The 12,176-nt window shown below is 47.6% G+C and overlaps 1 protein-coding gene across 1 annotated transcript in view; it reads left to right on the forward strand.

Moving 5' to 3' along the window:
• Nucleotides 1-10,596: 10,596 nt before the first annotated feature.
• LOC132502414 (forkhead-associated domain-containing protein 1-like) overlaps nt 10,597-12,176 on the forward strand; it is a 94,628-nt gene continuing 93,048 nt past the window's right edge. Inside the window, 1 exon segment of the mRNA XM_060118329.1 lies at nt 10,597-10,673. The gene's annotated coding sequence lies outside the window, so the exon portion shown is untranslated.

The raw sequence follows: 12,176 nt of genomic DNA on the forward strand, positions 1-12,176 counted from the left end.
TGAACCCCTGAGGTGGCATAGTACGAGCCTCAAACCACATAATGAATTCAGTGGATTAAAACACATCTACACTGTTTAAATCAAAGACTCCTAATGATATTTTTTAAAACTCACTGGTCACTTTGGCAGTTGCTTCTTTGAATAATGACACATAGGAGGAAAGAACCAATCTCTTATTCTGCCTTCCCTGAACCAACTGTATTTTATGATAAACAAATAAACAAATGGTTGATGAAGGATTCTAGCTAATAATTACCAAAGGAATAACAATCAGAAAAAAATCACAACTCTGTGACCCCACAAGAAATACGGATCCAGGGAATGATCCTCAAAGGATGCTATAACTATTAGGTAAAATGTTGATGGATGAGCTCCAGTGCCCATTTACAAATGAATGGATAAAACAAGGTATATACACACAAGGAAATATTATTCAGCCTTAAAAAGGAAGGAAATCCTGACACATGCTACAACATGGATGAACCTTGAGGATATTATGCTAAGTGAAAGAAGCCGGTCACTAAAAAGACAAATACCGTATGATTCCACTTATATGAGGTCCCTAGCGTAGCCAGATTCATAGAGTAGAAAATAGATGGGTGGTTGCCAGGGGCTGGGGTAAGGGGAAAATGGAGAGTAGTTGTTTAAGGGGTACACAGTTTTGGTTTTACATGATGAAAAGTTTTTGAAGGTTGGTTAAGCAACAATGTGAATATCCTTAACGTTAGTGAACTGTATATTTTTAAATGGTTAAGATGGTAAATGTTATGTTATGTATATTTTACCATAATGAAAAATTAAAAATGTTAATTATTGGGGGAAAAAAAGCCGTTGGGGACTTTGTAATGGATGGCTCAGTCTGTTAGCACTGGACCTACCATTCAATCTCAATATCATTAAAAACAGGATGACCAGACATTATGTGCTCACTGTGTGATGCAGAATGGATCACACAGTACCGCCTATGAAGGCGTCTGGACAACAAAAAGACTTTGATCTCCTCAGTCCTCTAGATCTAACTATTAGTTTACAGGAAACATGGGGAAAAGAGGAACAAGTTAATTGAAACCAAGAAGAAGTGATCAGCCAAATCCAGGATGTGAATGTTCTACAGGACAAAAGACCCAGTTTCTCCAACAAATCAGTGGCTGGGGGATAAAAAAGGTCAGGGGCGGGGTGTTGCTGTTACAGAATTAAAGACCTGTCAGAGACATAACAACAAAGTGTAATGTGTGGACATTGTCTGGATCCTGATTCTAACAAACCAACAGTAAAAAAGATATCTCTGAGAGAATCAAGGAAATGTGAGCATGGACTGAATATTAGATGATATTCAGGAATGATTATAAGTATTTTTAGCTGTGATAATGTCCATGTGGGGATAATGTAAAGGAAAAAAAAGTCCTTTCAGTTAGGATGTCTTTATGGGTGAAATGACACAACTTGCTTTAAATTAACCTAGAAAAAAACTCAAAAAGGAAGAAAAAAGAATGAAAGAACACTGGGAAAATGTTGAAGCTGGATGATGAATACATGGAGTTAATCGCAGGCTTCTCTAGTTTTGTGTGTGTTTCCAAAATCCCATAATAAAAAACAATTTTTATGTAGGCAATCTCAAAGGAACATACAGACACACAACACAAACAGAGTGAGCTACAACCAAAGCGTAAGCAAATGAGGAAGCCATTTGCGTTTAATAAGTGCAGGAAACGGCAGATTAACCCTTGGGCCTTGCAAAGTGAGCTACCCAAGTCTAAGATGCCTGTATTAAGCTGGCACCCTCAAAGATGCTCCACACCCTGGCAAGAGGAGGGCTTAAAAATGGTTTTTTTCTGGTCTTTCAGAAAGAGGAGCCTATGAAAACCTGTAGTTTTCAATGTGGCTCTGGAGGGGAAAACTAATAATGGCCACAATACTGATGATGATGATGATCACCCTGAAGGTTTGTAACCACGTGGGTCTGGGGCGCAAGTTTACACTCCATGTATTCAGTGGGAAAACTCCAAGTTGAGGAAATAAATGTCAGTGTTCAGAGGTTATTAGCATCCCCGGCATCCAGCTGAAACAAACAAAAAAGACTTCCGAGAGAAAAGCAGCCAGGAATCAGACCCCTCAGGATTCCCACAGATTAAGTTCAATCAAGAATGAGATCACAGTCAAATTACTAAACATGCAAGCAATAAGTCAGTATGAGCGAGAGTAAACACACACAACAAACAAGACATTGAGACACCACCCCCGCCCCCGCCACTCCCACCCAAAGACTTCAGATGTTGGAATTACCAGATAACAGATTCTAAAATCACTATGTATTCAATATTTTTTTAAAGAAGGCTTTTCAAATGAGCAAGGAATGAGACTATCAAAAACGGCCAGGCATTTGTCCTCAGGAGTTTGTGGGAGCCCAGGAGAGCTATTTGACCCCTGTACATTTGGCTCTTCCATTCTGGTGGGAAAAACAGATTTCTTTACAGAATCAAATTATGCTGGCAATAAAAATTCAAGTGCTTCCAGGAGCCAGAGAGGAAATATGAGCAGTGCATTGGGCAGGCAGAACATAGGCTGTATCTAAAGAGGGAGCCTCTTCTCAGCCCCAGCACATTGTTGATCTATATACGAGAGTCCAGGTATTGCCAGATATTCCCATTTTCCCAAAAAAAAGGCATAAATCCAGATGTCAATGATCTGTACATGTTGGCTACTGTGGTAGACATCTGGTTTTTGTCACCTAATAACAATTCACCTCTCTTCTAAAATATTATGGTGTTATGATCCCCCTTTGGGGACAACACCTTTCTCCTAGTCTCAGTCCAGTTTCTCAGAGATGGTGTTGATTCCACCTCTGGTTGCAGAGCTGGGCATGTTGGCTCAAGCTCAGCCAATCAGAGCAGTCTCCTGGGCCACAATAATTGGCTCAGCAATGGGCTTGTGACCAACGCAGAGAAAATGAGAAGCAGTGAGGCCATTGGGGGAAGCTTAGGAAAAAGACTCTTATCCTTCCCTATGGAATTCAAAGCTGAGAAGATGTAAGGGCTGGAGCTTCGGCCGCCTTTTTGTGACCATTATACAGAGATTCTGTCTAAGGTTGGATCCACATGGTTCAAAGAATCCCTGAGAGCTGGAGAGAGGCCAAGACCTCATGAAATCATCTGAGCCTGAACCCAGAGGTTCCCTCTAGACTTTTAATTTTTGGTAACCAGTGAATTTGCATTCATGCTGAAGACAATTTGAATAGGTCTCTCTGTCACTCCACAGAAAGAGGCCTATTCCTTCAGCAACTAATTAAAAGTCTTAACACACTGGGAAAGCCAGACAAACATATCTGAGTGTTGACCATGGACCTTCAGTCTGCGGTCTCAGCACCTGGCCACCCCTCTCCTTCTGTACTCCTGTCCCTAGCTTCTCTGATGACTCATCTTCTAGCCTCCATTCCCACTGATCCTTCCTTGGACCATCCTCTTCTCTCCCTGCTCAATCTCCTGAAATCCTACTCATTCTTCAGAACTCAAGTCAAATGGTTCCTTTTTTCTTAGCGCTTTCCTGACAACCCCACCCTAAGCCCTACCCGAGGCAGAAGAAGATACATCTCCCTCCATCCCCAGGCCCCTCTGACCCCCCCCCCCCCGATGAACACTCAGCCCTTCTGCTGAGGAGCCTAATTACCCAGCCACGTTCCTGTCTCCCCTGCTTCTTGACCGTGATCCAAATTCAGACCCAGATTAGACGGGATGATATTTGAGTCTTAAGTTTCAAAAAACAATCAGTTCTTAGGAGAAGTCAGAAAACATGGTGAAAGATGAGGATTTGGGTAAGGGATTCGAAAGAAAAGAACAGTTGTTCTGGGGAAAAGAGAGGGTCTATGTGGAGTGCAGTGAGGAAGGAGGAAACACTGGACATATTTAGACCAAACGAAATGATTCAGAGGAAACCTGAGAAGAAATGTCTAGAGAGGCATGAGGTTGATCTGACTGGAAAGGAATATAAAAAATGTGTGACGGGAATGACCCAAAACAACAACGACAAAATGCCCAAAATAGGTGCACTGTTCACATGAGAAAAGAATACAGACAGCAGCAAGACGCTGAGAAACCTCCAGAAAACAAGAGAGAAGGTGACAAAGGATGAGGTCATCTCAAACCAGATAAACTGGGAGGCTTTCTATGGATTGAAAGGGGTTTTTCAAAAGCTAGGGCTCATGTTGGCTTGCTGCTGAGGGAAACTCAGGGCACCGAGGCCTTCTGGAATTTTCTGTTCAACAGACAGACACAGGGAGGGTCCTAGGAGGCCAGGCAGTTGCTAGATGTACCAAAAGAGCTACCATGGATCAAAGGTCAAAACAAGCAAGGTCTCAGTTTATGAGCCACCCCAGGCAAACACTGTCTCGCTTTTTATTTCTAAGGACCATGGGACCTTGTCCACAGTTCCCATGCCACCTACCCTGGGACCAGTTCTTTCTTCATGTGATAAAATACCTAAGCCGGACAGTAGCCAATCACAGCAGCCTTTAACCTTTCTTGGGGACATACCTGATTGAGGCTCTGAGCCCTCTTCCCAGAAAAATGCACACAGCCTCAGACACAACAAAGTTTCCTTCCCGTTTAAGCAGCTTATACCCGACCTGGGGCCCATCTCTTGAACAATATTTCCTAAACTCATTCACTTCATCAAAAACACATTTATTGAGTGCCAGCCACCTGGTACCTGCCAGGCACTGCTGCCAGGTTCTGCTCCGGGCACCAAGGATACAGGGATCCTCGCCTCATGGAGTGCACCTTCCAGTTTGTATCTGAGCACTCAAATGATCAGAATGTCTGGCGAAGCGGCCCGGGAATTCAGTGATTCTGACATGGGGCCAGAATTAGGACCTGTCGTCCCAAAGAGCCCCAGCTCAAACACCCGTTCTGTAAGGAGAGAGGGGAGGAGTGTATTGAAAGCATGTGCTCTAACTGGGAAGCTCATAGCCTGCTGAGGGAGTGTAGAGGGTACCTGCACTTTGGAAAAACGTTTGGCAGAATCTCGTAAAGCCGGACGTATGTGGGACCCAGAAATTCTACTCCTAGATGTATACCCAAGAGATATGTGCACATGTGCAGACCAAAAGGCATACACAACGGCCCCCAATTATCCCTGGTGTTCACACCTCTGTCCCCTCCCCTTGAGAGTAGGCAGGACTGTACCTTATTTCTAATCAGTAGATGCTGCTAAGGTGATGGGCATGTCATTTCTGTGATTATGTTACAGAAGATTGTAACTTCCATCTTGCCTGGAGACTCTCTCTATGGACTCTCACTGACTTTGATGAAGCAAGCCACCTTATGGAGAGGCCCACATGGCAAGAAACAGTGCAGGATCTCTGGCTAACAGCCAGCAAGGAGGTGAGGCCCTCAGACTAACTAACAACCCTCAGGAAACTGTATCCTGCCAACCACCACATGAACTGGAAAGAGGATCCTTCCCCAGCTGAGCCTCAGATGAGACCCCAGCCCTGGCCACCTCCCTGATTGCAGCCTGGGAGAGGCCCTGAGCAGAGAACCCAGCTAAGCAGTGCCCAGATTCCTGACCCACACAAACTGGGACATAAGTGTGTATTTTTTGGATCCGTTAAGTTTGCCATAATTTGTTCTGCAGAAATAGATAACGGAGTGTAATGCAATGCATCAGTGAGAATGAATGAACCACAGCTACATCAGACAACTCACATACTTGAGTGAAAGAAACCAGGCAGCAAATGGAATCTGTAAGATTCCATTTCCATGAAGTTCAAAACCAAGCAGAACTAATCTATGATTGGAAGTCAGACAAGCGGGAGGGGCTAACCAGAAGTGAGCACAGGGAGTCTTCTCGGAGGGGCGGGGGCGGGTGGTGATGTTCTGCTTCTTGTTCTGGGTTTTGGTTAGGGTGGGTGCATACACTTTGTGAAAATTCTTCAAGCGTACACTTATCAGTTGTGCTCTTTTCGAGATGTAGATTATGTTTTGAAAACAAAAGTTTACAAAAAAGACAATATGCTGGAGTCCAACAGCTAGGGTTCGAATCTTGGACCTATCACTTACAAGATTTGTAACTGGGCAAGTTACTTGACTTTTCTGAGCCCGCCTCTGTAAAATGGGTTGGGCTAAGAATTAAATAAAACAGTGCATGGCATAGTGGCTGGTACCTAACAAGCCTCAATAAATATTAGCTAGTTTGGTTCACCTCATTCATAATGGTTCATTGTTAATCTCAAAAAAAAGAAGTAGTGGAGGTTGATTTGCCTGGATGCCTGCAAGTCGAATTTATGGAGTTGTCCTGCAGGTGCCACCCCACAGAGACCAGCTGGATTCTCAGAATCCCTCTAGCAGCGATCAGGGGAGCTCAGCCTGCCTCTGACACCCACACCCAGAAAGGTCCCTGGGCAACAAGCAAGATGATATGCGAGTGTTCTGAGGTCAAGTTTGCTCTGGGTTGGGACTGAGACGATGCAAATCAAAGCTCTCCCCAGGATGTCTGTGATCGGGTTGAGATGGTGCTGTCCTCCCACATCATCAAGAAAACAACAAAAACAAGCAAACAGACAGACAGCAACGCGGACATTCACAGAAGGAGTCTGTGGTATGGGGCACAGTTTACTACTTCACACATATTAACCCATTTGGTCTTTACAGTCAATGCTGTTATTACCTCCATTTTACAGGTGAGAGAAGTGAGGTACAGACAGAATAAAACAAACAAACAAACGAAACCAGGCCGATCAGAGGTGGGATCAGCACCCTTCATCTGCAGTTTTTAAACGGAACATATAGACTGATCTCCCTGGCAAAGCTTTTTTTCTGTGTTGTTTTTTTTTTTTTAGAGAGAGTAGTTTTTTGTTTTTGTTTTAATTTATTAAAATTAATTAATTAATTTATTTTTCGCTGTGTTGGGTCTTCGTTTCTGTGCGAGGGCTTTCTCCAGGTGTGGCAAGCGGGGGCCACTCTTCATCGCGGTGCACAGGCCTCTCACTATCGCGGCCTCTCTTGTTGCAGAGCACAAGCTCCAGACGCGCAGGCTCAGTAGTTGTGGCTCACAGGCCTAGTTGCTCCGTGGCATGTGGGATCCTCCAAGACAAGGGCTCGAACCCACGTCCCCTGCATTGGCAGGCAAATTCTCAACCACTGCGCCACCAGGGAAGCCCCCTGGCAAAGCTCTGATTTGCAAGAGATGAATGTCCCAACCAGCCTTGTCTCTATCTGAGAAAACACCTGGGTGACTTCTCGTTTTCTGACAGGGGAAGGGGGTGAGCACGGCTGCAGAAGGCCTCAGTGACCAGCTGTGATTTTGTGGTTTGAATTTATTTTTATGAACCTGTGTGTGTGTGTGTGTATAAAAACCTGCATTTCCTTAGCCCATAGCGTCAGGTTATGAATGGACTGTGGAGCCTCCAGTGGCCCTTTGCTCTCCCATCTGACACCTACTCAACAGCTTAGCTACTTCCTGATCTTCGAGCGCTCTCTCTCTCTTTTACACTCCCTTTCTCCTGTTCCAGCTCTTTCCCTGGCTCTCTCTTACCCCTTAAAGGCTGGGCAAGCTCCCTACCTCTTCCAGGCGGGAGGCCAGCATTCATTTCTTGTTGGAATGCAGGTGACAACAAGCAGATCTGGGGAGGGGGCACAGTGGATGGGCTCTCCCAGTCAAGGACAGCCCAGGGAAGGTAACTCTGGCCCAATGAGATTTTATGGGGCAGAGGTCCTGCAGGAAAGAAGCCCAGAGGGTGGCAGGAGAGGTCCCTGGCAAGCCCCACCTACCCCCTCCTGGCCTCAGCTCCCTCCCCCTCTTGCTGCAGGCACTGCCCACACTTCAGGACAGCCAGAAGCCCAGATTGTTCAGGGCTGAGGGAAAGCAGGTGGTGAGCATGGGTGTCTCGTGGCTGTGACACCTGTCACCTGTGGTCCCCGGGGAACATACCGTCCCATCACCGTCATCTAGATTCAAATCCTTCTCTGGCTGTGTCACCTTGGGCACATACCTCCATGTCTCTTGAGCCTTATTTTCCTGTTCAAGTGGGAGTGATGTGATAGAAATACTACCCATCACGACGTTTTTGAGCGTTTCTCTGCAGAGCTCCCTGTTCCAGGTGTTTTCACACACACCTACTGCCCCAGGTTATGGTGAGGATTAAATGAGATGATCCACAGGAAGGACTGGGACAGTGCCCTGCGGGTGGAAATCCCGGAGTTAACATCACTCGCTCCAGTATTAGGAGGACAGCTGGGAATGACAAAGCTGGGACCTGGACCCAGGCCTTTCAGACACCAGCATCCTGATGTTGATGGAGATAGAGTACAGCCTTGGTAGCCACCCAGAGCTCAATAAGATTGATTGATTACAGGCATCACCAAGGAGCCCATATAAGCTAGAAACCTCTTTTTTTTTTTTTGGCCATGCCGTGTGGCTTGCGGGACCTTAATTTCCCCACCAGGGATTGAACCAGGGCCATGGCAGTGAAAGCACCAAGTCCTAACCAGTGGACCACCAGGGAATTCCCCAGGTGCAGTATTCTGAACACCCTATCATTGCAAAGTACAACTCTCACTCAGCCCAGGACATGCTATGATAAAGCCATGAGTTATTGGGGTATTTTAGTTTCTGTTTTTGAAATTTAAGTGGATGACATGGAACTGGGTTTTTAGACTTTCACACACCCTTTGAGATGACTGTGGCATTCTGTGGGGAGCGGCAGGATCCAATCAAGATTTGGCAATTTTTGCTCCAGTGAGCCTGAATGTCAGCTTTGTTCTCCGTTTAGTATTTCCTCATCGAGAGATGGACTAATGGCAACATATGCTCTCCCAAGCCTATCAGGGGGCCAAGGGCGGCTCCGGCTCCAGGCTGGCCTGGATGGGCTCCGTAGGGTCTGGCTGGCAGTGAGCAGGGTTGCGTTCTGTGCTCATGTTGATGACACTGAAGACAAGCATGGAGATGGGGGTGGGGCTGGGGAGGGCCAAGGCTACAGAAGCCTAGGTCCTGGGGTAAGGCATCATGGGGCTTGCAGGATCGACCAGGGATCGAACCGGGCAGTGAAAGCCCCGAGTCCTAAACACTGGACGGCCAGGGAATTCCAAGACCCTTTTAAATAGGGGGATATTTGAGTAAACATCTAAAGGAGCTGAAGGAGATCCCTGAGGGAAGTACCCTGTAGGGAGAAGAAACAGTAACTGCAAAGGCCCTGAGGCAGAAATGTGCCTGGAGAGTTGAGCCTGACCCTCTCTGTTCCTCTGAAGTTACCACTCAGGGCCCCGGCCTCTGTGGTCACTCCTCATACATTCCTAAGGTCTTTCTGGTCGAAGGGAACTAACCCAGGCAGAACCTTCCAGGCTGACTGAGGGCCTGGAAAAGATTTCTAGGCACAAGTTCTGGGAGGGCTCTGCGATTCAACTGCAGGGTTGATTAAGTCCTGAGGTTTTGCCAAGCTTTTAACAAATGCACAAGGAATTTGCAAGAATGCAACAAATTCATTCCTGGACCATGCTCCAGAGCTGCTTAATCAGAATCTCTGAGGTCTGTGCCAGGGAATGTGCATTTCTAAGAGCCTCTAGGCATGTGGGAGCATCTTTACCATATATTCCATCCCATATCGATTTCCATGATTTTTCTCTCTTATATCTTCTTCTAATTGACTAGAGTGGAGTCTGCCATCTTTCATCTTTCTCAGATGAATATTTTGACTTTGTCTTGGGGCACCTTGTCAGTCATTTCCTGCCAGGGAAATGAGGCATTCTGTAGGTAGTCAGAGGAGCTGTTCTGCTCCCAGACAGAAGGGGTTGATCTGAAAAAGGTGACATGGGGTGAGGGGAGATAGTTGGCATTTGCATGTCTTCTCCACACGCTCCATCCCCCCAGCCCCGTGCCCATGGGGAGTGTGGGGGAGTTTCTTACGGATCTGATCCATGTCAACACTGGGGCCACCGTCTGACCTTGTAGGGACTCAGGTGATGTTTGTAGAAGTAAAGAACACATGAATGAATAAACGCGAGTTTTGACAGGGAAGGACAGTAACAGGAAGGTTGGGGGCTTGTAAATACCCTTCCCCTAGCACGTGGGAGAATCTTCCATTCTTTCAGAAGTGTTCCTTCCACCCCACACATCTCCCATCTCCACCCCCACCCCCAGAAGTGATGGTCCCCCCAGCTTACTCTGTTTTCTCCTCCACAACAGAGAGAAGTTGAGATTCGGGTGGGACGGGGGGTACTAACCTCCAAGCTTCTCGTGGTTCAGCTCCATTACCCTCCCACGCCTGACCACCCCCTCCTCAACGCACCGAGCCTGGAGCTAAGATCACTAGGAAGGATTCTTGAGGCTGCTCCTTCCCCGCTGTAAGAGTTGGAGCTACTTCTGTGAACACGGAGCCTGTTTCCCCATCCTGGAAACGGGGCTGGGGACGTCTAGGGGGCAGGTCGGGGAGGGCTCGCAGCGCTGCAGCGGGCTGTAATTGGCCGGGTGCTGCCAGCGCACCTCCCCCTCATCCTCGGGCGCCGCGCACGCCACGCCCCTCCCCAGCTCGGCCGTCAGAATGGCGTTGCCGTGGCGACGTTTGTACAAAGGCCGGGCGGGCCCATGGGCTGCGGGCCATAGCCTGGAGACTCCGCGGGAGGGCGGCAGGGCGGAGGTCAGGGCTCTCGGCGGAGGACGAGGCGTGGGCTTCTTCCTCAGGCCAGGTGAGAGCGGCGCGCGAGGAGGCGGCGGGCGGAAACCTGGGCCGGAGGAGGCCAGCCCTGCGAGGTCAAGGGCGTTGGGGTAGGCAGGGGACCCGGCGCCACCCGTGTCCGAACTCTCTGATCCAGGCTCGGGTCGCCAGGAGCACCCCAGAAAAGATGCCCCAACACCAGCCGTTCCTTCCTAAGTGCAGCCCCTACCTCGCCCCCCAAGGGAGGCGGCACGGGAGCTTTAAGCCTCTCCTGGGCACCAGCTCTTGGATGTCCTGTGGGTATAGCTGGGATTAAGAGAGGAACCCCTGTTTCCCTTGATTTATGGACAACACCCACCCAATGGTCAGAGACACACACACACACACACCCGCCCCTTACCTGAACTCCCCTTCTTTAAGGAACTTTGAGGCCACTGTAAACCTCAAAAGTAAGTTTGCTCCTATAGCCCAATTCTGAGCCATCCAAAGTGGTCGGGGGAACGCAGATGACTGAAGCCCTTTTGCTCTTTCCTGTGGCTGGTGCTCCATGGCACTGAGTAAGAACGAATTCACAGAGCTCCACACATTCAAATTACTTTGACAGTGTTTTCACGCAAGGAAGTGATGCACAGGGCAAAATGAAGGTGGAGAAATATTGTCCAATCCAAAAGCTAAAGAGATAGAATTTAGGTTTTCCAAGGAGTCATCTAAGCTAGATACTGACAGGAAAAATGAAAGGTAGTTACTATCAAAGCTTCCTAGCCAGCTGGCTGTACTGACTTGCTTTGAGGTGTCCTTTGTATTTTCATTCACTCAGCAAGTGATTCCCAAGCACCTACTATGTGTCAGGTTCTGCCCCCCCGCCGCCCCCTACCCTGGAGAAGGGGTAATGCACAGAACTGGCAGGAACTGCAAAGGGTCTGACATTTGACCCTGTTTGAAAGTTAGTAAGTTAGCCTGCCCAGCTTATAGTTCCTGGCAGAAGACAAGAGACTCCTGGGCCAGAAACAAAGAACTTGATTACTCACAGCACAGCTGACATAACAGGCAGCCAGAGCTGCATATGCACATTGGTTCCTGTTGCCCTGAAAGTCCCTCGGGCTGGTGCAGAGCAGCCAGTGTGGATGCTGTGCGCACAGTGGGTCTGTGTCCCAGGTAAGGAACTCCAAACTCAGGAAACTGCAATCTTTGAAAGGGGCTGCTAGCAAACCTGCCCAACTTTTGCCCCAGAAGGAGCCGTTATCTTTATTAGAAACATTACCTCTATCCTCCCAAGCTGTTTGCCATACAAGCATCCTCGGAAAGTGAGTGCAGGACAAAATCTTTCAATGCCTTTGCTCTGAAGATGGGTACAAACACAACATACCCATGAAGAATCGCTTCTGAACAAAACGAACACAGTTCTGGTTTTCCAGGAGCATATATGTTAGTGAAAGAGAAACCAACAGCAAGCATAACTAAAGAAAGGAACAAGAACATGTCAGAGAATGATAAGTACAAGGAAGGAAACACAGCAGGGGAAAACTAGCAGGGG

This window comes from Mesoplodon densirostris, chromosome 2 (assembly GCF_025265405.1).
Source record: "Mesoplodon densirostris isolate mMesDen1 chromosome 2, mMesDen1 primary haplotype, whole genome shotgun sequence".
NCBI lineage: Eukaryota > Metazoa > Chordata > Mammalia > Artiodactyla > Ziphiidae > Mesoplodon > Mesoplodon densirostris.